Genomic DNA, 26802 nt, shown 5'->3' on the forward strand with positions numbered 1-26802 from the left:
GCCATCATTGTTGTTTGGCAGGCCCAGGCTGGGGATTTGAACCCGCCACCTTAGGTGTATGTGGCTGGCGCCTTAGCCGCTTGAGCCACAGGCGCCGAGCCCTTGACACATTTTTAAATATATTTTGCATCATAATATTGAGAGAGTAGTAAACTAATCATATGAGTAGTACAGTAGTCTCTCAGTGAGGAGGAAGGATTAACTCCAAAACATCCTCAGATACCAAAATTCATGGATGCTCAAGTTCCTTATAAGGGGCATAGTGTTGGCTTAGCATTAATGCACATCCTCCCTTAAAGTTTAAATCATCTCTAGATTCCTTATAAGACCTAATACAACTTAAAGGCTTAAAATATAAGAAGTTTTTCTATTATGTTGTTTAAGGAATAATGATAAGAAAAATATCTACATATTCAGCACAAAGCTAATGCTTTAAAAAAATATTTTCTTGGGCGGTGCCTGTGGCTCAAAAGGGTAGGGCGCCAGTCCCCTATGCTGGTGGTGGCGGGTTCAAACCCAGCCCCAGCCAAAAAAAAAAAAAAAAAAGTTTTTTCTTTATATTGGTTGAATCTATGAATGCAGAATCCACTGATAGAAAGGGTCAACTGTCCTGAGGTTGGCAAGTATCGTAAACCTATGCTTTCACCATGCAATAAGGATGTGTGAATAGTTGCTGTCCAACACATTGGTAGACAGGTCTTTAGTCCCATTTGGAAAGGAAAAATGTGACTTGCAAAGAGACAATTCACTGAGTTGATTTCTTTGTCATTTAAATACTTGACTGCTGCAGCTTTTAATTCCCTCTCCCTAAGCCAAACTCTCAGCTTCACTGTGCTATCATTTATTTCTTGGTACAGCTGCTTGCCAGACAGTTGTTTCAACATTAGCTATCCAAAGATAACTTCAGAATATTCCCAAGGAGATTTAGGATATGCTAGAGAAAAGCTTTGTGTGCTCCATTAAGTCCCTTTTTCCCTTTGTAAAGTTAAGCATCTTGGTTGTACAAAATAATTCTCTCACTTTATCCCTGTCCTAGAGATTTAAGCACCTTTTTCCAAAATACATTTGCATTTTCCTCCCATTGAATTTGTTCTACGTGGCTCATCCAAATAGCCTCTCCTGCAGCATCTGTTGAAAACAATCCAATAGGACTTAGGAGTTTGGCTTCCCAAATGCTGGCTTCTCACTCTGTGAGCAGAAGTATGGTCCAGAGCTCACGAACACAGGGACATCTAAAATTTTGCCACTTTTATGAACACTGTCTGTAGACATTTTAAAATTCATCCTAATGGACCTGGGCCTCAGTCTCCTCACCTCGCAACTGGAACCCTTAAGGTTCTCACACTGAAGGCTCTTACTCTTTCCGCCTCCGTCCTCCCCAGAGATGCAAAAATATCAAAATGGGGATACAAATTTGGAACCTCACAGAGGAATTTTTATTACCACTAGTAAAGACAAAAGATTAGCCAGACTGTGCCTCAAAACCAGGGTATGATAAGGGCTTCACATATCTGTTACAAAAAACAAGAAAAGGAAAATAAAAATGCACTCCAGAGTTTTCCATTTCAGCTGCTTTGGTCAATTTAGTGGATGATTGTTAATTCGGAGATAATGTTTTTTCCTAAGTACTTTGTGTTAAAACCTGTTTTGTCCTTTTATACGTTGGTGGTGACTGGAGAAAGAAGTTAATTACTTTAAAATATTCTTACTTAGAAAAATCAAAATTTAGGAAATTTTTTTTCTGCTCCCCAAAACATATTTTGAAAATATTTACTTATCTATGAATTTTAAAAGATTAAGAATTACTGTTAAAGTCACCAGCAGATGTACCCAAGCTGACACTACATTTAGGGCACTCCCTAACATTTTTCTCACATAAACTTCTCTAATCCTCCCAGCATCTCTATAAGCTAATATTTTTAAGTCCATTTTATAGATAAGAAAATTGAGGCACAGAGGAATTTTATTACAGGACAATAAATGCTAGAGGCAGGTTTTGGCCTGAAATTGTTTGTAGACTGTGTTCTAAAACCTCTATATTAATTCACTACACTGTTTATTTCTACACTCCCCACTGGGTCCCTGGGGATCGAGTCCACTGATTCTCTTAGTTTCCTGCATTGACACAATAGCTGGTAGATGTAATTGGATGTCTTTATGCACCAGCATATTTAGTTCTTGTATAAGTAAGCTATACAAACTCCCTGTGAAATACATAAATTACAAATATGAATGCCAACGTGCACAGCTGGTATGAAAGAATCACAGTATTTAAAGCTGTTAGGACCATGTCTAAAGTACAGAATCACTCTATAAATGGGCTTACACAACCCCTCACTCTTCAATCTCTCCACCTGAGGCTGTGTATTTATGCTGATGCCTGGAGATAGGTTTCTCCTGCTGGACCATTCCTGGGATCTTCATCAATTTCTATTTACCAGTCAAAGCCTCTTGCTCTGAGGAGCTGTTTCACTTTTGAAGCATAGTAGCTTCTCTCTCTGCCTTCCTCATTATGCTTTTTAAAACAAAAATAGATTTTGATCACAGCAACAATGGCAACAATAGTAGTTAACATTTACTGAGTATTTGTTTCATGTACATTTATACACTCGTAAAATTTCATGGAATCCTCCCAAATAATTCATCATTATGATCCCCCATTTAGCAACAAGGAATGTAGACACATAGGAGTTGGTATCTGGCTTGATGTCTCCCAGGTAATAAATTACATGATGGAGTACAAAGATAAGCAGCAAAAGTTTATAAATATTATGCTTGTTCTATGTGACTATCTGAAATGCCGTTGGGCCGCTCTGTAACTTCCTGTCGTTTTAACAAAGAGACTCAAGATTCAGTCTTCAGATAATACCTGCCTTTCCAGTACTGGGGTATTTGCTTTTTGTATTCGTTTTTCTTGTTTATAGGTTCCAGCTTATCTACTGACACATTCTTTTCAATACTGAAAACAGCATGGATTCCTGCATAAAACGTTGCCCTGGATTTTTGTGCTCATATTCTGATTGTTCACCAATAAACCGTAGACACAAATGGAAGCCCTTCATGCCAGTGATGCTATTGAGCTTTTATCCACTGTCTGCTAGTCTACTTTTGGGTATCATGCTTTGTGTTTTGACCCTGGCTTCTTTCCCTAATACGAAAAGTATTCTTGCCACTCATTCTGGGATGTATTCTTTATTTTGACTGCTACATCTGTTTAGAAATCTGAGGCTTTCTCATCTGTCTTGTAACACTGCTGTCAAATGGGTCTGCCATTAAAAATGCTATTTTTTAATGTTACGTCTTTTTTTTTTTTTTTTTTTTGAGAAAGAGTCTTTATCACCCTTGGTAGAGTGCCATGGTGTCACAACTCACAGCAACCACCAACTCCTGGGCTTAGGCAATTCTCTTGCCTCAGACTCTGGAGAGTTGGAACTACAGGCGCCTGCCACAACGCCCAGCTATTTTCTGTTGCAGTTTGGTTAGGGCCAGGTTCGAACCCACGACCTTCGGTATATGGAGCCAGCACCCTACCCACTGAGCCACAGGCACTGCCCATGTTACATCTTTCTATGTCATTTATCTTTGCTTCATCGGAAATGGACTCAAGCCTCTGCCTCAAATTTTGTGAAATTATATATACGTATTCCCTGTTAATAATGGTCTCCTTTCTTCCCTAATTATTTTTTTTGGCTCTCTTCTGATATATATAATTTAAACAAATATTTAAGTCTTCCTAAATATTTTTAGAAAATATAGCAGTTACCATAGTTACCAATAATATAGAACATCCAGTCTAGATTTTCATCTTACACATAAATTACTGGAGGCACAGGGAAGCTAGGAGATTAGCTTCTGGTGAGAAATCAAGGCAGGAACAGAACTTTGATCAGAGCCTCACTGCCCACTGTTCCAGCTCACCTGGTATCATGACCTGAAGGGGCGTGTTCAGAAGTCTATTTGACATATGTTAATTCTCTGAGCACAAGATCTATGAGGGCTATGGGAGAGAAATGATGCTTGATATGTACATAAAGAGAACCTGGCATGTGGAAAATCCAATAGACGACCATCCCTTACAACTGTAAACGGAGGCTTCAGTAGACAGGGTGGACCCGTGAACTTGGAGGTTTACATCTGCTAGGAATATACACAATAGTGAAGTACGTATATCTGTAAATGCACTTTACTTTTGTTATGACGGCACTACCATAAAATAGAATTAGTTAGAATTTCTGTGTTTTGCACAACATCTGATGCATCTTGTCCTGACAAAGTCAAATGATTCCATATAAAAGTCATGGTGCAGTTAACAGAATAAAGCATTTCAGGAAAAAGCTCCTACCCGTATCTTTCAATGAGACATTAGGAATAGTGTAAGAGTTATAGCAGGTAATTTATTAATAAACCATCATGCTGTGTTTTTCTGGATATTGTGAATTTCACATTTTTCAAGGTACTTTAAAGGTTGTAACTTGGTTTATATTGTACATAATTATTTTTTTAATTTTTTATTTACCATCTTGTAGTATTTTCCTTAAAAAGGGAATGAGAAGTTGTGAAAGCTTCAGGTCTACGAACAGGGATCTGCTTCTAAAAGAAAAAGGCTGAACCATAAGGTATATAAATTCCTCCCTGGGGGAGTATGGTGAGGTGAAAAAATGCCAAGACAGCCACACTGGAGAGCAAGCTAAGCCTTCGTAGTTGACAGGGACCAGGTCTCAAGGATGTAATGTGAACTATTTGCATATGGTGAATGGAAACTCGAGAGATTGTTGTAATTCTGGAGCTTCCCAAAAGTGTACAAAGTATTTCTTTGTGTTCTCTTTAGGATGGCACTTTTTTCAATAGCAGGTGGTACTCCATGGACAACAAAGTTTAGTTAGATTCAGCCAGAAAAAGAAATCTTTATTTTCATTGGAATTGTTCTGGCTTCCTAGAAACCATAACTATGGGATGTGAAGTATAGGAATTGAGAATTCTGAGACTTCTGTCATTAGTAGAGTAGAAGAAAATGTACCTTCTCAGACAGATTACAAAACAATTACATGCAGGAAAACATCACTTCCTGAAAATTTTGGAAATGCTGCAAGTCCTGAAAATTTTGGAAATTATTTAATCAGTTAATAATAATAATTTTAAATTATCTATCTATCTAGTCTTTTGTTTTCCCCTGTTTTCCTTTTATTTACCTAAATCCAAACATTTGTTTAAAAGCTTCTTTTGGAATGGGCAGACTAAGGACGACCCACCGTGCTTGCAGGAAACTTCCCTAGTGGAGCTCTACTTTATATTCCACACCGTGCAAGCCACTAGTCTGGGCCCATGTCGTGAGGTTCTTGAGCAGAAGTACAAAGCATACAAATCAGTCTTGAGCCCTTTGTTGTCCTGACTACTGGCTGCTATGTCTTGGACTTAACTGTGTGAAAAGGAAACACAGCAACACACAGGGATGTTTGAATTTTACTCTTACCACATTGTTACTGATGTGATCAAAAGAGTGGAAATATTTGGGGCTGTGCCTGTGGCTCAAAGGAGTAGGGCGTCAGCCTCATATGTCGGAGGTGGCAGGTTCAAACCCAGCTCCAGCCAAAAACTGCAAAAAAAAAAAAAAGTGGAAATATTTTTATATCAGAGCCTCCCTCTCTTTACAATATATTTTACTGCATAGTGTAATATTATTTCATATTTTGCCTTAAAGAACATGATCATTGCTCAGAAGAAAAGAATTCATTTCATTGATTAGATGAAGATTTCATTGAAAAGAATACATTTCATTGATTACAGTTATAAATAACATGCATTTTTCTCAAAAAGAAAGTTAAATTTTAGGGTTCACTATAAAATCTAAAGATGATTTTCAATAAAACTAATCATACAAATTCCCTTTATTCTTTTATCTGATGTCTGTTTTTCAAACACTGTAAGATATTTAGACTAATGAGACAAAGGGTAGACAATAAGAAACATTCACTGTTCAATTGAAAAGATTTTTAAACATTAAATATGTACACATAAATATGAAATAAACGGTTCTAATGAAAATAAGTACAGGCGGCCAAAAATATTTGACAAACTGCTTACTTTACTGATTACCACAGAAACCGAAAATAAAACATTAATTATATATACTTTTCAATAAGTATGTTAGTAAAATTTAAGAGAATTAGAAGCCAATTGTAGTCAGGATAAAAGGAGAATTATCTGTAAACATTACTGATTTACTGGTAAGATAATGCAAAATTTAGAAAGAATGTGTGTGATATGTCAATTTATTTATTTAATTTTTTGCTTTAGCAAGTTATGTTTTTTTTAATTAAGTCAAATACACATAGATCATGAATACATTTATGCATATGTGCGGTACAATGTGTTGATTTTTTTTAATACAATCTGACTTGGTTAGATCAAACCAATCAACATAACTTTCACCTCATTTACTTGATTATTGTGCTAAGACACTTATTTGTGTTCTACACTTGACAGATTTGACCCTTGTACCCTTGTCATATGCTCCATAGGTGTGGTCCCACCTTTTACCCTCCCTCTGTCAAACTTCCCCCCCCCCCCCACTCTATTTCTCTCCTTCATCCTGGGCTATAGTTGTGTTCTATCTTTCATAAGAAAGTGTGAGTAAATACAAATTGGTTTAATAGAAGTACAGAGTGCATTGGATAACTTTTCCTCCATTCTTGAGACATTTTACTCAGGAGAATATGTTCCAGATCCCTCCATGGTATACATATACCAAAATTTATTAATCCATTCATGGGTCTTGGGCACTTGGGCTTCTTCCATGACTTGACTATTACAAATTGAGCTGCAATGAATAATCTGGTGCAAATATCTTTTTTGAAAAGTGGTTTTTGATATTTTGGATATATTCCTGGTAGAGGAATTGCAGGATCCAATGGCAGGTCAATTTTTAGATCCCTGAATGTTCTCCAAACTTCTTTCCAAAAGGAATGTATTAGGTTGCATTCCCACCAGCAGTGCAGAAGTGTTCCCTTTTCTCCACATCCATGCCAACATCTGTAGTTTTTGGATTTTGTGATGTGGGCTACTCTGGACTTAGATGGTATCTCAAATTGGTTTTGATTTGCATTTCTCTGATGATTAAAGAAGACAAGCATTTTTTCATGTGTCTGTATACCATGTACCTGTCTTCTTTGGAGTGTTGTGAGCTCCTGTTCCCCCTGGTTTCCCCTGCCCTATGAGCAAGCTCCTGTTCCACGGCCCTCTCCCATTCCCCCACTCTATGGGCAACCTCCTGCCCTCTCTTTTTCCCCACTCCTCCACCCTACAGGCCTTCCCAGCCTGTTCCCATGCTCTCCAGAATTCAAAGAGGCATAAAAAGTCCCAAGTTTTACAAAACTCCCAAGTTCTCAATAGATGAACAATGGTGAAAAACTCACTGAGGCTTGCTCAGTAGATGAACAATGGTGGAAAACTCACCAAGGCTTGATTAATTACCGTTATATAACCATAACCATTGTGATTTAAGATGTATTCATTGATAAATTATTGTTATATAATCATAACTATTGTGATATGAGATGTATCCATTGACAACCAAGCTGTAACCCTGCCAATGGCAACGTTCCTCATCCCCACCCCCTGCTCACTTAAGCTACACAGAGACAAAAAGGTATAAAGGGCAAAAAACCCTGCACTTTGGGGCCACTTGTCTCAGAACAACAGCCCCCTGCACAGGTGTGAATAAATCGCCCATTAATACCATCTGAGTGGATCCGAGTTTATTTTTTCATAACCCCAAGGTTATTTCAGGAGAAGCTTCTGTTTAGGTCTCTTGCCCATAGTGAAATGTGATCACTTGTTCTTTTCTCATTGATAAGTTTAAGTTCTCTGTGGATTTTGGTTATCAGACCTTTGTTGGAAACATAACCTGCAAATATCCTTTCCTATTCTGAGGGCAGTCTACTTGCTTTACTTACTGTGTTCTTGGCAGTACAGAAGCTTTTTAGTTTGATCAGATCCCAGTAACGTATTTTTGGTATTGCTTCATTTATCCTGGGGCTCCTCCTCATAAAGTATTCTCCCAGGACCATTTCTTCAAGTGTTTCTACTGCACTCTCTCCAAGAATCTTCATGGTTTCATGTCTTAGGTTTAAGTCTTTTATACAGGGAGAATCAATTTCTGTTAGAGGTGAAAGTTGTGGGTCCAGTTTCAGTCTTCTACAAGTTTTCAGCCAATTCTCCCAGCACCATTTATTAAATAGGGAGCCTTTCCCCAAATTTAAGTTTTTGATAGGCTTATCGAAGGTCAAATGATGATAAATGTCCGTGTTCATCTCTTGGTTCTTAATTCTGTTCCATACCCCTACCTCTCTATTTTTGTGCCAATACCATGCTGTTTTGATTGCTACAGATTTATAGTATAGTTTGAACTCTAGTGACATGATTCCACCTGATTTGTTTTTATTTCTGAGTAATGTCTTGGCTATTCAAGATTTTTTCTGCTTCCATATAAAATATTGATGCAAAAATATCCAATATGTCAATTTTAAATGAGCAGACTTAGACCACAGGAGTTCCATTGGTAGGTCATTATTCTGACATGGCAACCACAGTGTGAATTTTATTTGAACTGCAAAACTTGCAAATTTTCACTTTACGTTTGGAAAGCCTTAGGTCTTTGCCTTTCCCCTGTGTTACCTTGTTTTAACAGTATTTTCTTTGTTCTAAAGTTTTATGGTTAAAGCAGGTTGCACTTGCTCTAGAATAGCAGTTCTCAACCTGTGGGTCGCGACTCCTTTGTAACAATGAAAATACATCCTGCATATCAGATATTTACATTATGATTCATAGCAGTAGCAAAATCACAGCTATGAAGTAGCAACGAAAATAATTTTATGGTTAGGGGTCACCACAACATGAGGAACTATATTAAAGGGTTGCGACATTAAGAAGGTTGAGAACCACTGCCCTGGAATATAAGGAAATGGATCAGTAAACAGCGGAAGAAAATGCTAAGGAGGACAAAACTCAAGTGGAATTGTGTCGCAGGCTTTTTGTCATGTTTTATTTTTCCTAAAAGTTCCGCAAATCTATCTCTTTAGGTAAAACTGTGTTTATTATTTTGTAGAAAACAAGCCCATGCAGGACTTGAAGGCCAATGGACCAGTTTACAAAATTTTGGAAATCTAGAACTAAGTAAGTGTCCTCTGAAGATATGAGGGTAAACAATTTTAAGTTCTTGGTTTCAATATCTGCTGAAAGTAGGTCCTTCAACATACATTTATTGTATCTGGTGTTAAGAAATAGCTCTGATTGTCACAAAACAACTGAAGACGAAGACCTAGTGGCAAAGAGATACTATGTAAACTGATCATATTTCAAAATACATTGGAAACTGATACAAAACAATTACAACAGAAAGGTTGCATGCAGAGTCCACTAATTAGAACATTGCCAATTGCCAGTACTGTTCACCTACTAATAGGTGTTTTGTAGGGCACTTGGATTGATAAAAAGAGACACTTCACATTTTCAAGCTTAGTCGTTAATGAAATCAGTGAAAATGTTAATTCAGTGATTCATAATTTAATGCATAACTCCAAATGGATATGACATAGGCAAATCAGACCATAAAAAACTTTCTGGTTTACATTTAAAAAAAAACAAAAAAAAAAACTGAAGTATGTGTTCACAGCCCTGGGGAAATAAAACTTCCCTGAAGCTTGTGATGTTAGAAAGTGCTGAGTGACAGCCAAACTAGTGCATGTAGCCCTCAGGGTGAGATACCTCCTGAAGAATCAGGGAGTTTTTCCTTGCAAACTGTGCGGTGGTGAATTGTACTTGACACTCCCTCCCCAGAGACGTGAAGAAATAGATATATTTTGAGGATCATAAAATTTTAACAGATGGTTTATGTCTCTGTTATGTACAATGCTTTTGTTAAAATGATACGGTGTTGGTGATTGGAGGGATGATACTTCTTTTGAAAATCATCACATGTTTTTGTATATTGAGAACAAAAAATAAAAGAAGTACTATAACATTTGCTAAGTGCCAAATTGTCACTCTCGTGATAACTTTAACAGAAATAGCACAGCTTGGTTATCTCCAAGAGTTCTAGCTTTCCTTTTCTTTTTTAAATTTATCTAAAATTATCTTAATCCTCAACCCCATGTCATATTCAGTTAGAAATCCTGTGTCCTCTAATCAATATCATTACACTTTTTCTGGAATCTTCTTTCTATCCTACGCAACTCTAATAAAATTCCTTATTTTCCTTTGTGGTTAACTGCTCTTCGCTGATCTATATTACAAGTGAACCCCAAAGCAGAATGAACGCTCCACTTTCTCTTAATACTTGATAGAAATAAGACAATTAAACAACATAAAAATTCTGGCTTATCAGGAAAAAAATATATAGTTTATAAACCAATGCAAATTTTAACAGCTTATACAAACATCGTTCCTCCTCAGAACTTTATTAGCCATTTCATTACTGGCAATTTCCTATTCTCAAGATTTTTGCCTAGTTCCTGTTCATCCTCCATGTGCTAAGTCATCTATCTCCTGGTATCTTTCTCTTGTTCTCTTGACATTTTTCTTGTCTTCTCTTCCCACTCTTCATCCATGGCTACCTCTTCAATGCATCTCTCACATCTCCTGTTTCCTCACAAAAACAAACTTCCTATTCACACATCACATCAGCCATTCATCTGTTTATTCGTTATCTTAAAACCATGACTTCACCATTGACGTCCACCTATATTTTCACACTGAAGTAGCCAGTAATTGTAGTTTGCTAAATTAAAAAAAAAATGAAATAATTATCTAAAGAAATTTTGTATTAAAAATGCAACCTCTAATTTTAAGGAAGTGTGTTATTTTCACTTGTTAAATAAAACTCAGAAAGAGAAATTAGCTTGCATAAGTCCTATAGCTGGTGTATGTCAGAGTTTGAAATATGCGTGTTGCTATGAACCCTTGATTTGTTTTTTACTTTTTATTACTGATGCTATTATTTGTTATATAAGCTACATTTAGTCTTTTAAGGAAACACCAGCACTTAGTACAATAGGCAGAGCAAATTCAGTGATACTGGCTGGAATTCAGGAAGGCTTCTTGGTAGTCAAGGTAGTAGCAAGTCTCTTGAAATATGGGAAACTTAGGTCAACAGGTAGTGAGCGCTAGACATGCTTTCACAAAACAAGATCAGGCTGTGAGGAAACACAGTTTCTGCTCAAAAGTCATATGCACAGTGACAATTCTTCTGTGCATGACCGTGAATTACCTCTATTCTTTATAATCCACTAACTTTCATTTCTACTACAATTTTTATATCATTTCTTTGTAATTCTCAAAAATGCCTCTTACATATCACATTGGACAACTGACATTGAAAACAGCTGACTTTTTAGGTTCAATTCTGCTGGGCATTTCGTTCCTGCGGAAACTAAATTCATTTTACAACCATACAGCTGTGTATATGCATTTACATGGCTTCAATATTCCAGAAAGCGGTTGCCCAAGAAGATGAAGTTACAGATAACTTTATTGTTTATTTCAGTAACTTATGTAAGCTTAACATGACTAAACAGTGGACTACACAACTAGCATTTATTTGAGTAAATTCCTTTTTCTTGGGACAAAAGATATAGCTGGTTCACTCTCCAAGAGTTGCATAGCCATAGTTCACTCTCCTGGCCTTGTTGTGTTCACCAGTCCTAAACTATTTTGTAATGAAGCTTGCCTGATACTTATCAAAATCATCTGCTTTTCCCTCATACCCCATCCCGCAATGAAACACCCAGCTGAGGCAGACCCTGCAATCCTTACCCCTCATCTTCCCTCCTCCCTCTCAGATGTTACCAAGATTCTATTAATGAGTCATCTCCTTTATGGAATGAAGATATAAAATCTCTTTTGCTCAATGAGGTTATTTCATTGGTATTTAGAAGAATTCACTATTGGACACTTAAAAACACAGTCCCATTGGCACATTGCAGGTTAGGGTTTTAAAATGAATTTTAGAAAGACACAATTGAATTCATAATAATTTCTTTGGCTCTGTCAGCAAAACCTAAAACATTTTATAATTTATCTAGGAATAACACAAGATGTGTTGTTTTATATTTGATGAGAAAAATATATTTTGCACAGTTTATTTCAATATAAAGAAAATGTGAAGTTTGTTTTGAAAAGGCAGCAGACAATTTCAGACAGGCTTGCTTCAGCATAAAACGTTGAGATTATTAATTACAGAAAAAAATGACCCTGTCAATATCTAATCAATGTGTTGCCTTCTGATTAACTTCATGTGTCTATATAAAAATATATGTCACCAGTAGAGAAGGCATCCGTGGCTTAGCATTTTGTTAGATTTATGAAATAAACCCGCTGCACGTATCTGACTGATGGAGCTACATTGATTTGGCAATCCTGGTGTGCCGTGTGGTTTCAGAAGCTATCATTCTGCAGTGTATACAATTCAGAAAGGACTTTTCATGAGGAAATGAAAAAGCTATAAGTCCTGCATGAACCCTCTGCTGTACATGTGGAAATCTCCAAAAGCACCTTTAATAGTAATGGAATTATGTCTTTTTGTTAATATAAATCTTTTCATTTCAGGAGCTCACAGCCACTCAGAAATGCCATTCCACTGATCTTCACAGTAACTCCTCAGATCACTGACGGGGGATGTTAAAATGGTAAGTGGATCTGGTCCCAGCAAATGATAATTACAGTTAACTTAGGGGCAAAAGGAAATGGTCTTGCCAGAAGAATAAATTTGTATTACTTCCCAAGGTGGGAACATTTAACTAGAGGATCCACCCCTGGCACGTGGTTACTGCAATGTCTCCTGTTCTAAGGGCATCATGAAGCCACCAGCTGAGAAGAGCCAGACACCTCAGCAGCTGCTTAATCTACTAGTTCCTCTATGGAACTCAATTTGCTGCTGAACCAGAAATCTCACCAAAATTCTACCAACTGTTCTCTCTTTCTCCTTTCACTTTTATTAACATAGGTATCAGATCATTATTTACTTTGGGGCACCCTTGTAGCAAGAAATCTTAGCCTAAAAGAAAGAGATTCTTCTACTTATGATAAAAAGGACATTATTCTAAATAATTCAGAGAAGATAAATATTACATGATCTCATTTATTGGTGAAATATAAAACAGATGAATATACAGCAATATAGTAGAAGAGTGGTTACCAGAGAGTGATGAGAAATAAGAAGGTTTTAGAGACAGGATAAAAAGTTGCAGTTATAGAGGGTGAATAGGCCTGTAGAGCTAACACACATGATGACTATGCTTAGTAATAGTGGACTGTATCCTGGAAATCTGACACGGGAGTATATTTCAGGTGCTCTCCCCCCCCCCACACACACATACTCAGGCAAAAAAAACATACACACAGAGGTAACTATATAAAATAATAAATGCATTAATTTGCTTGTCTATAGTGATCACTTCATTATGCATATATATATGTGTATATATATATATATACATCATGTTATGGGTGGTGCCTGTGTCTCAAAGGAGTAGGGTGCCAGCCCCATATGCTGGAGGTGGCGGGTTCAAAACCAGCCTCGGCCAAAAAAAAAAAAAAAATCATGTTGTATACATTAAATATATATTGATACAATAAACATAAAACTTTAAAAACAAGAAAGACACTATTCACACTCTTCTTATAAAAATTTTAAAAACTACTACCCAATCCAATACATCACCTTCATAATACCTAAGAGCTTTTGAGAAGTTATGGTAGTCTTGTCATTGCCCCAAGAGTTTCACATGCCTTCTATCATTTAGCCCTCAGACAAAATTAAAGAACTGGATATTGGTGTCATTATCCACCAAGTTAAAATGAAGATACAGACTTAAGTTGGATGTCACTTATCAAATAGCACAGAGTTAATAGGGAAGAAATTAAATGCCAGGAGTCTGAGTTCAGAATGGGTGATGGACATTAAGGACTGTAATTAACCAGTTCTGAACCACAGTAGTCACGATCGTCCACCATTGTCCACATTCTCCTTGGCTGTCTATGCACTCACATGACATAGCTGATGATAATATCAACGTTTTTAATTCACCAAATATCCTCAAGGCTCTGTGTTAAGTACTCCATCCGTATAATCACATGTAATTGTCACAAAAAGGCTACTACTGCCATCCATGTGTTAGAAGTGAAAACACTTAGGTTCAAAATGTTTAGTAACTTTTTCGTTGACATAGAATGAGTCTCAAAGACAGGATTTGAACTCAAAGTTCATACACATCAAACCAAAACTTGGGGAAAGTGTGCAAAGCATGTAATCAAGAGAAAATGTTATTTACAGTCCAGGGGAGCATAGAGCCTTAGGATCTAGTAGGCAGAGATGGATGAGAAGTACTGCACTGTCAGGGACTCTCTGGGGAGAGACGTTCTGTCTTGATCATTACTGTATCCACAGCACCTGTCATGCCAGGGCACTCAGTGTGCATTATGTTAATTAAATGGGAGTTACATAAAAGGATCCAGGATCATTTCTGAAAAATATGCCCCCTATTTTCTTGGGAACTGCTGGGGAAATGTTAATTAACTATGCTTCCATTGGCTTTTTTTAAAATGTATTTATTATTATTATAACCTTGGAACTCCTCAACCACTCATTTGAGAGAGGGTTTCCTCTTGCACTCCAGTTGTAAAATTCATAAAATTATACCATAATGGTTTTTATTCATTATTAAACTGAAAGGTTCATCATGCCAGGTGTCGTGCTTTTGCAAAACTCTTTGTATTTTCGAAAGCTTTGTATAGAGGCTTCGTAAGTATTTTGTAATGACTGTTGGCTTTCTTTCTCTTATCACTACCCTTATCTGTTACTCTTCCTCCACTTGGAAACCATCTTCCACAATCTGTTTTCAACTCCCATTGTAACAAATGAGGTTGCCCCGATAGTTAAGGGAGTTTTCGTGTTCAACTCAGAAACATTTTAAAGAATGCATAATAGGATAGTTTATTTGTTCTCTATTGATGGATTACAAACACCTCAAAATATACTATCTTAAAACAGTATTATTTCACACTTTCTTTTTTTTTTTCTTTTCTTTTCTTTCTTTTTTTTTTTTTTTTTTTTTTTTTTTTGAGACAGAGTCTCACTTTGTCGCCCTTGGTAGAGCATGGTGGTGTCTTAGCTCACAGCAACCTCTCAAACTCTCGGGGTCAAGAAATTCTCTTGCCTCAGCCTCCTGGGTAGCTGGGATTACAGGTGCCCAACACAACACCCAGCTACTTTTAGAGACAGGGTCTTGCTCTTGCTCAGAGCAAGAACTGAGCCTGAACTCTTAAGCTCAGGCAATCCACCCACGTGGGCCTCCCATAGTGCTAGGATTACAGGCATGAGCCACTGTGCCTGGGCCCCATATTTCACACTTTCTGAGTCAGGATCCTGGGATTGGCTTAGCAGTAATTCTAGCTGCATGCTGCTCATAGTCTGCAATTTAAAGTGAAAAGTCTTACTACAACAGATAAGTAAGTGAGGTGCTGGTTATGATAATCAGTTTGAGGTAAGCATTCCACATTGTATATTAAATCAGTACATTGTACACCATAAATGCATTAATGTACACAGTTATGATTTAATTTAAAAAAAGGCTATTCTGAAAAAAATCAAAAGCGTCCATCAGGACTGTAGCCATCTCAAGTTGTAACAGGTGAAGATCAGCCACTCTGGTAGCTCTTGTGGGGCCTCAGGTCCCACTCAGGTTTGGCCGGAGACCTCAGTTTCTTGCCACGGGGGTCTCTCCATAGAGTAGCTCACAGTATGTAGGTCATTACTCCCAGAATGAGGGCTTTAAGCGGGAAAAAGAGAGAGAAATAGCAGCACATACAGGAAAGCACAGGGTCTGGGTAACCTAATCTCAGAAGTAACACCTGATTTCTTCTATTGCTTAGAAATTACCTATTCAGCCCATATTCAAAGTAAGAAAACACATACACACACACACACACATACACAGAATTGATGCTAGGAAGTAGGAACCATTGGATTCCATTTTAAAGTCTGTCTACAATAGAAAATAATCAGTTCTGGTTTTTGTTTGATTTGCAGCTATTGCAAATGAGATTGAGTTCTTGGTTGGATTCTCACCTTGGTCATTATATGCAAATGCTACTGATTTATTGAACTCTTTTGATCAGTTCTAAGAGTCTTTTAGAGAAATCCTAATGATTTCCTAGGTATGAGATTATATCATCAGCACATAGGTACAATTTGCCTTTCTCTCTTCCAAATTGGATGCCCTTTATTTCTTTCTGTGGCCTTATTTGCTCTGGCTGGACTTCTAGTTCTATGTTAAATACAAGTGGCAAAGGTGGGCATTTTTGTCTGGTCCTTGTTCTTAAGGGAAATACTTTCAACCTTAACCATTCAGTATGATGTGTCATTGTGCCCGAGACTTGACTCTAGGTTGGGTAAGGTTCTTCCAGAGTAGAGATGACTATTAGCCTTGGCAGCCTCAAGGGGAGTTGGTAGCCCTAGTCCTGGGAGAAAGTCCTTATTGTGGCTTTTTAGAAGGGAATGAGTGTGCCCCAGGCTCCTTGGAATGGTAAGCGTTGAGAAGTACTTTGTCAGAGGCAGAGCAGCAGTCCCCAAAAGCTTTATCTTGTTCTTTCTTTGTGGAACCATTGCTGTTCTGAGAGGAAACAGTCAAGTCTGCCTCAACAATAAGAGTGGTACAGGGGAGGAGGAGGTGGAGGCAGAAAATGATGGTTAGCTGGTGCCATGGTCCCTTTTGTCCTAAGGAGCCCTCTTCCCTGCTGACCTCTCCTCCCAGCTGGAAGCAGCATGCCCTGAATGTCCAAGTTCTGGGAGACCCACAGTTCCCCTAGACTTCCCCCCCCCCAAGTCCCCTAAAGTTGCTGTGTTCTGAGTGAGTGCTAAAGAATGTTTGCCATGGACTCTCCATTTTTCACTAAATGATACCGTTTTCTCCCCTTTGTAGCAGTCTATGGAAAACCACAGGTAATAACCAAAGCAGAGACCAGGTGCTTCTAGAATGCAGATTGAAAAAAGTGTATTCTTTGTCCTCTGTCTTTATTTCACCCTCTGCTACCCAGAAGCACTTGTTGTAGTAGTCAATGTGAAATTGCAAACTTTTACTTTCCTGAGATAAAGTCTAAAATGTAATACAATTGTAGAGATAGGAAATCGGGGTAACAATTAAAATTAAAAAGAGTTTAAAAAATGGGGAGGTTTTGTAGCCACATTTAAAAGATTAGTTGATGTTTCCTAGTCTTTAACAGAAGTCTATAAAATAAGCATATCACTGATCTATTTTTAACAGATTTTAGTGAAATTACCGAACATAGCTTTACTGCTTAATTTTCTAGTGTACTTTCCTACATGCCTTAGTTATATAGACCCTAGTAAGTTTCTATCTAGCCAAGGGCACAGAAAATTATACAGACTGCAATGAAGTATACGTGGTCATCCCACAGTCAAAGCAAATGGAATTCAGTTCAGTCATTGGGGAGTAATTTGGTCATATTTACCCTCACGTAGAAAAAAAATATGCAATTTAAACATTATCCAATTTTTAAAAAATCACTAATAAACCGCATATTTTCCAAAAGTAAGGAGCAACTAGAGGAAGTCAGCTTCTGAAGATGGGAGTGACACTGGGTGAGATTTGAATATCTGGGACTTTTTTTTTATTAGATCATATTTGTGCACATTAATTCTATCATGGGATACAGTGTCTTGTTTCCATATATGATTTGAAATCCTTTCATCCAACTGGCCAACATAGCCATCATATCATTCTCATAATCGTTGTGTTAAGACATTTATATTCGACACTTAGAAAGAGTCACATGTACCCTTATAGGAAAAATCATAGGCGTGCATATCTGGGACTTTTTACCTCACGACTATTGAAGTTCTAATTTGTCCTGTCTCTGCGTGTCAGTAGATAGTTTGAAAACTTGTCAGATCCATGGGGAAAGCTAAGGCAAACCCTGGAAAGGAAGGAGCTGTAGGGAGATGGAGCTACAGAATCTGCACATAAACTCTTCTCAGGAGGAGTCTGCCTGCACTAGAGTCTATCTACACGGAAGATACTCTGCGGAGTTGGGCAAATACAGCAACTGGACGCTGAAAATTCAGATTTTTCTCAGATCAAGCATAATAGAGATTTAAGTTTAGTTCAAAGTGCTACCAAATAAAAATCAACTTTTCCGAGAATATTACTTTATCCAGAGTATATATAATACATCAATCCCAATTGCAGAACACGATTTATGTTCTATTTTAGAGATTATGGCTTTTGCCGTATTTCTCCAAAGAATATTGATATCTTTATCAGGTTAAGCTCAAAGTGCTAAATATGTCTTTTCTGAACTGTATATATGTACTGTTTAGATTTTTTTTTTTTAGTCTTAACTGTAAGGTGTTTCAAAGCTATTTGGTGCATGCATATTTCACAAATCAGCCTGTTTAATCAGGCAGAGTTTATACACAGAGTTTGAACTTTCTTTATTTGTTTAATTTTTCCTTAACTTCCCATTTCACTTTCCCATAGTCATGATTGCCCTGGATTCTGTCTCCTCATTCTTCAAATCAGAAGCATGAGTTTTAGATTAGAGTTATAGGATGGCCTCGCATGGCAAGCATAGTTACTATTCAAAGTAAAGATAATAAGACTGGAAAACTTAATAAGTGATTTTTCCCTATTCTAAGTTTTGATACTCTGCCAAAACCTGACTGCTTTTTTTTGTTTTCTTTTTAAATCTTAACAGAAACTGTATTTTGCTCAGAGTTTTTATTTATTCCTTTTAGGAGGATAATTACACATTAGGAGCTTAGTCTATAGTACTAGAATCTGAAATTCTATGTTTTATGTCTTTTGGGAACTGTAGCGATTTTTAAAAAAATAGAAAATTGTCTAAGTGTTTATTATTATTTTCTCTTCTCCATTATTAAGAGAGTTTATTGCACCAGTCTAAAATGTTTTAAAAAGAAAAATACTCAACTATCATGAGATCTTTCTGCAATGATATTTTATTAACAATATCTGGGGCCTTCAGGCAAAAACCATACTATCAATCACTGAGATTTTGTTTTTGTTGGAATAAGAAATAAGCATATCAAGGTGAAATGCTGAGGATATCATTCAGGCACAGTAAGGAGGGCCTTTTCGAGATTTGGGCTGGGCTGAAGTACATTTTTGAATGAACTTAAGGAGTAAGTTTTCTCTGGATTCAGCACTTTCCAAAAGCAGGAGGAAATAACGTGATGGAGTTTTGCTGTAGTGTAAATGCTCAAGCCCCCCCCCCAAATCCACGAACTGAAACCTAATCACCAATAAAATGGTATTAGGAGGCAACATTTAGAGATTTGGTTAGCCAGGGAGGTGGAGCTCTCACAAATGGGATAATTGTATAGAACAGAAAACAAATAACTAGCTAGCCTCTTTCCCCATATGGGGTTATCTATGAAGCCGGCAGTAGGCACTCTCCAATCATGAAATCCACAGGTGCCTCGATCTGGGATTAGCTGAAGTGCAGTACTGCAAGAAATAAATCTCTGTATTTAAAAGCTATCCAACTTATGCTATGTTTCTATAGAAGCACAAACTAAAATAGTAAATTAGTACCAAAAAGTAGAGGCGCTGCTGTAACCAATACCCCACAATGTGGAAGCAACCTTTGAAGTAGGAAATGGATAGAGCTAGATGCATTTTGAAGAGCATGCTAGAAAAAGCCTCTATTACCACAAGTAAACTAAAATGGGTGATTCTGGGCTCAGCACCTGGAGCTCAACAGCTAGGACACCAACCCAACCATATACACCAGAGCTGGTAGGTTCGAATCCAGCCCGGCCCGCCAAACAGTGACAACTACAACCAAAAAATAGCTGGACATTGTGGCGGGCATCTGTAGTCCCAGGTACTTGGGAGGCTGAGGCAAGAGAATTACTTAAGCCGAGGAATCTGAGGTTGCTGTAAGCTGTGATGCCACAGCTCCCAGGTGACAGCTTGAGGCTCTGTCGAAAGAAAGAAAGAAAGAAAGAAAGAAAGAAAGGAAGGAAGAAAGAAAGAAGGAAGGAAGGAAGGAAGGAAGGAAGGAAGGAAGGAAAGAAGGAAGGAAGGAAGGAAGGAAGGAAGGAAGGAAGGAAGGAAGGAAAAGGAAAGGGAAGGGAAGGGAAGGGAAGGGAAGGGAAGGGAGGAAGGAAGGAAGGAAAAAAAAAAAAGGAGTGATTCTGGTGAGGGCTCAAAAGAGATGAGAATTGTGGAGAAAACTTCTTAGGAAAGATTAAGTACTGGTGAACAGAACATCAATAGACCATGGTAAAGTTCTCTCCAAGGAGGTGTCAGAGAAGAATGAGAAATTTTTATTAGAAACTGAGGAAAAGTGATTCTTCCTATAAAGGCACAAAAAACTTGATTGATTTATGTTCACACCCTAGTGTTCTGTGGTTTTGTGACAGGTAAAACTTGAAGGCCAAGAAATAGAATATTTGGTTGAAAATAATTTATAAGCAAAGTGTTAGAGGTGCAATTTGGTTTCTATTAAATGCAAAAACTTGCCCCACTTTGATATATACATTCTACATAATCCTAAGTGTACTCTTGGAGGCACTAGCAGTCTGGCTGTACTAAGGATCCAGAAATGTAATCTTGAAATACAGAATAAACTTGGAGGACTTCAACTTGCATTTTATAAGACATAGAAAAAGGCTCTACTAATACTGATGTATTAGCGTAAGTATTGAATCACTGGAACATGATAAGTACAGAGTATACATATAGACATATAATACATACAAATTTTCACTTTGTATACATACATATATAAATATCATATATATACAAACACACATTTAAAGATATATATAATGGAGGTCAGGTAGAATGAATCATTCCTGTAATCTCAACACTTTGGGAGTTTAAGGCAGGAGGATGCCTTGAGCCCAGGAGTTCAAAGCTGCAGTGAGCCAGGATCTTGCTGCTACACTCTACCCTGGGTGACAGAGCAAGATTCTATCAGGAAGAGTAAGAATTAAAACATGTATTCATGGTATATGGCCACCATAAATAATCACACATATTTATTTTGAATGTTTGTTTTTATTGTTAAAATTTGTTAAAGAAATATTTAATACTTTAAAATATAAATGTCTATACATTTAACATGTATTTATAAAATATATCTTTTGAGTATCAATTCTCAAAAGGATTCAATTAATTACAAAGAAGAAAATCTGTTTAATAAAATGCCAGAGTAAATGGCTAATCATATAAAGCAAACTCAACCTAATCCTTACACTGTACCCCTAAAAGTTCAAAGTGGAACACAGTTGTAAATATGAAATGTCTAAAATATTTATATGCTAGAAGAAAACTTTGGAGGGATGTCCTTATTTCTTGGTCTATAAATATAACACAATATAATTTTTTTTCTTTCATAAAATGTGTATATATATTTGGCACCTTCTGTGTTCTTGTGTGTACATACAGGTCTATACATAGTACACATATGTCTATGTATGTACATACATAGTGTATTATATATATAGTATAATCAAGTGATCACAATGAGAAGAAAATATTTCTAACACATATATCTGACAAAGGGCTCATATCATTTATTTATTAATATCTGCTAGAGAAAATAAGAAAAGGACAATCTAATAAAACAATAAACAAAACAGACTTGACAGGCACAGTATAAAAGATTTTCAAATGACCATGAAGCATATGAAAATGCACCAGTCACTTCTAGCCACCAGGGGAATGTAAATTAAAATCACAGTGTCATTACACACCTTCTAAAATGGCTAAAAATGTAAACTCTTACGAATCTAAGTGTGGATGAAGATTTGGAGCAACTGGAAATTTTATTTCTTGCTGGTAGGAGTGTAAAATGGTGTGACCCTTTTGGACAATCGTTTGACAGTTTTTAAGAAAATTAACTTACATGTATTCAGTAGTCAAGTATGTTTAATCCAAAGTAAACATTCAGGAGGTTGGATACATGTGTACACCAAAAGATTTACAGCTCAGTGTTCTTAAGACCTTCATCTTTAATTAGCCCCAAATTAAGCAACCCAATATCCTTCAAGACTGAAATAGATAATAGTCATACAACAACAGAATACTACACAAAAAGTTATAAAATAAAGGTACACATAACATATTGCTTGTCACTAGTAAAAGACATTATTAGTTGTGCAAAAATGTATGAAAATAAAAAGAAAGAAAATAAAAATCACTCTTTATATTCAATACTCTGAGAATATTAACAACTGATTATAAATGTACCATTGTTTAATAAGCTTTGAACACCACACTTATATGTATGTGTTAAAATAATTCTTTCTTATTTACTTTAATAAAAATTAAAAATTTTAATTAAAAAGATTTCTTTAGTGGCTACAAAACATTTAATTATCTGGACCTTATAATTTAAACAAACAGGAACACTCCATTATATTTATGATAAAGTTATGAAAACTACATATATTATTATTTAGAATTTATCTTTATTGTTATTTGATCTATATGCTTTCTGTCCATTAGACAAGCTATATATATGCTTTATGGAAAAAATATTTTAAATATCCATGGTATTTCATAACTTCATGAATAAATATCAAAAAATATTTTGTATTATATTTATTATATATATATTCTTTGTTATCTTGTAAAATATAAAAAAGGATATTTTAAAGCAATAAAGTTACAGCCATCCAATTTTGCTTGCAAATACTTTTTCCTGAGAATTGCATGTTTATTCACAAAAGAAAATTAGCAAAGTGGCAAATCTATCAAAACTTGTAATGGACAAATTTTATAGACTTCTAAAGTAAATATGCTCTCAGATGTGGCCAGAGTATTCACAGATATCACCGTATATGCATTTCAGTATCCTGGATAATTTTTATAGCTTAACTTGTTCTAAATGAAACATAATCTGTCTAGGAGTAAGAGTCAGCTGTAACATTTGACTCTCATTGAGGTTTTTTTTTAAAAAAACTGATGCTCGCCCATTCTTTGTTCAAAGTGAAAAACTCAATATTATATTTATGAGAATTATTTTGGAGTCATTATCAAGAACTATTTATTTTTCTCATGGGCTAAAACCTGCTGAACCTTTATGTAGGCTACTAGTTTCAAAATCTTAACACTTTTGAGGTGCTCTAGATGTGTTTTAAAGTTCTAACTATGTGTTTATTGCATTCTCATAGAAAGAGTACTAATATCCCGTTTTAATATGAAGTTATCACAGTTTGACATTGCCATATATTTTCATTAAACATTTAAATAAAAATTAATATGGAAATAAAATTAATTAATATTGAACATGAGCAACATATCCAGACTTGGGGAAAATAATGTGTATCAGTGAATAAATAGGTTAAAGCCAGTCTAAAGGTGCCACAAATTAAGCATAGAGGAAAAAAAAAAAGTAAAACTAGGATATAAATGCAGATTAGATTTTATGTTTTCATTATTGATCAGTAGATTCAGTAGATTATGATTGTGTCTGCCAGTTTCCTCCACCGTATATATTTTTCTGTGTAATGTGTAAGTGTCTGTGGGTAAACAGTTCAAAACTATACAAATATTTTGTTTCACATTCTACTTTCGCTCAACAGGATCCATAATGACTATCAGACTGAAATAATTGTTACTCTAAATTTTATATATGCTGAACATCTATTTCCACCATTCTTTCTAAACTTTTTTATTGAAATTATACCATGCAGAGCATTGTATAGTCATAGATTCATAACACAGGGGTCCATAGATATTTGGTTTAGTCTATGGAAATTATTTACATTGTTATTATTCCACCACAAGAAGCTGAGGTGCACCAAGCTGGAGTAGACTAAAAAGAGATGACAATATAAATAATACGTGATTCTACATTGAATCCTAAATGAGAAGACATAGCAGAGACAATTGACAAAAATTGATTAATTTGTATCAAGTTAATTACCTACTTTTGATAATTTGATAAAAGTCTCAAAATTAGAAGATAAGATAAAATTTAGAGAAGCTGGTAGGCTTGTCAAAGATCAAATGATGACAAGTGGCTGGGCTCATCTCTTGGAGCTGGAACATATTCTTCTTAAGAAAGTATCACAAGAATGGAAGAAATGTCAACAATGTACTCAATGTTATTATGAAACCAATATATAATCGCCTACACGCTCATACAAATGATAAAACATAACTATAGCACAGAAAGAAGGAAGGAAGAAGGGATGAGCTGAGGGGAGCAGGGAGCCTGGGAGGAGCAAGGGTATATGGTGGAAGCTCATCTAGCATGCACAATGCAATGGTACATTTCAAAACTATTAAGAGTAGAGTATGGCTACTCAGGAGGCTGAGGCAAGAGAATTACCTAAGCCCAAGACCTGTAAGTTGCTGTGAGCTGTGATGTCACCACACTCTATAGAGGGCAACAAAGTGAGACTCTGTCTCTAAAAAAAGAAAAGAGTAGAGTATGACTGTCTTACCACAGCAAATAAGTAAGTAAGGTGATGCTTATGTTGACCAGTTTGATGTAAGCTTTCCACATTGTATATCAAATCGGCACATTGTACCCCATAAATGCATTGATGTACACAGTTATGATTTAATAAAAACTAAAGAAGTAATAATTTAAAGTGAAAAGTTAAAATGTAAACAAATTTTCAAAAACCTGTGCCATAAAATTTCACATTCGTATCACTTTAAAAGCTAGACTTTTCTCATTCTTCATGCATCTTCTCATATTCCTAAAAATAAAAGTTAAAGAAACTTTGCTCTCCTACTGTAGTGTGTAATTATAATGAACATCTTAAAAAGCACATTTGCTTTCTCCCATTATCAAGGGATATTGTGTTGCCCAATCTGTTTTCAGTTAGTTGTATGATGCAAAACGTCTTACTTAACATCTCTAAGCCTCATTTACAACATAAGCTTAATAACTGCACTTACTTCACAATATCATTGTAAAGATCAAAAGAAATAACTTGAAGGAGGTAAAGTCACCTCCTTCATGTTTACATGGATGGAGCTGGAAAATACTCTTCTTAGCAAAGTATCCCAAGAACGGAAGAAAAAGTATCCAATGTATTCAGCCCTACTATGAAACTAATTTATAGCTAATTTATAGCTTTCATAGGAAAGCCATAACCCAATTTTAGCCCAGGAATATGGGGAGAGTGGAGAGGGAGAGGAGGGGAGGAGCGAGGGTGGATGGAGGGAGGTGATTGGTGGGATCATGCCTATGGTTCATCCTATAAAGGTACATGTGAATCTCTCTAATTGTAGAATATAAATGTCTTAACACAATAACTAAGAAAAAGACATGAAGGCTATGTTAACCAGTTGGATGAAACTATTTCAAATTGTATACAGGAACAGTACATTGTACCCCATGATAGTATTAATGTATATTGCTATGATTTAACAAAAAAATTTTTTTAAAGGAAAAAAAAAGAAATAACACATTTGTTGTTATAGTTTCTGGAACATAATATGGTTAAGAATGCTAAATTTAAAAAATAAAAATAGAGGGCACACAGATAAACTTGAACTTCAGATACACACAAATCTATATACCTATCTGAATATGAGCATGAGAAAAACTCACTCTTGTAGTAAAAAAATACATAGTAAAGAAATATGGTGACCCTAGTAAGGCAGCAATAGCTGGGGTAGCTATTAGTACCAGTAAACATTTGACAGCAGAGGGCTTAAAATATCTTTTTTGGCATTATGTTAACAAAGATTCAAAAGCAAAGAGGACTTGGGATATACCAAAAACATAGTCATCAACCAGAGAAATACTATTCTCATACCGTCCAGGCCTTCCTATGCTCCTCTTGTCTAATAAAAAAGAAAATAGGACATCAAGTTATGTAAAATAAGACATAGAAAAACAAAGAAGTCGAGGTTTATGGAGCATAACTGTTAATGCTGAAACTCAGGACCCCAATCCCCTCTCATTTCTGATGCCATCAGGTTATTAACAGCCAACATGAAATCTATATTCTTATATACATCATTCTGAGGATTAGCAAACTGGAACTTAGAATATCTTAGACATTTTGCCATGGTCACAAATCTAGCAAGCTGTAGATCTAGTATTTGGAACTGCTTCTGCCTTTTTCCTAATCAACATCTAAACCACTTATCACAGTTCATATAATCGTATATTTAAAAGGGGGGAAGCTTTACTGTTTGTATATTGTGCTTCAGTAAATCTGACTTTTTAAAGTCAAAGTCAATTTGAGTTTTATGGGCAATAGAAATGTGAGTCATCTTTATGCTTACAAGTTTTTATGAAAAGAAGTCTAACCCATTATATAATAAATGAAAATAAAAGAGCTAAATTATTATAGGAGGCAAATAGTACTGAGATTTAAAAAGGAACTTTGGTGACTTACATACTTCATTTAGCAAACTGTTTCTGCCACTAAATAGTTGAATGACTCTGGGAAGAATTACTTAAACTGAGTCCATTTCTTCTTCTGTAAAACGGGCTAACAATACTTATGTATGATTTATTTAAAGATTTGATAAAATTACACATATGTGTGTGTGTGTGTGTGTATGTGTGTGTGCATGTGTGTCAAAACATATAAAGCCCTCAGGCAAAGGAAACCGAGTACTGGCAAACTCTGTACTAACACAGTAAGGGAAAGGGCCACTGGGTAGGGCTACAGCCTTAATAGGCACCATTTTAGTAAGGGGGAAGTTAAGCAAACACAAGTAGCTCTTTTTTTTTTTTTTTTTAACTCCAGTTATTCTGAACATGGTAGGTTTGTACTAAATG

The sequence above is a fragment of the Otolemur garnettii genome, unplaced genomic scaffold (assembly GCF_000181295.1).
Source record: "Otolemur garnettii isolate 467f Iridium unplaced genomic scaffold, OtoGar3 scaffold00001, whole genome shotgun sequence".
Classification (NCBI taxonomy): domain Eukaryota; kingdom Metazoa; phylum Chordata; class Mammalia; order Primates; family Galagidae; genus Otolemur; species Otolemur garnettii.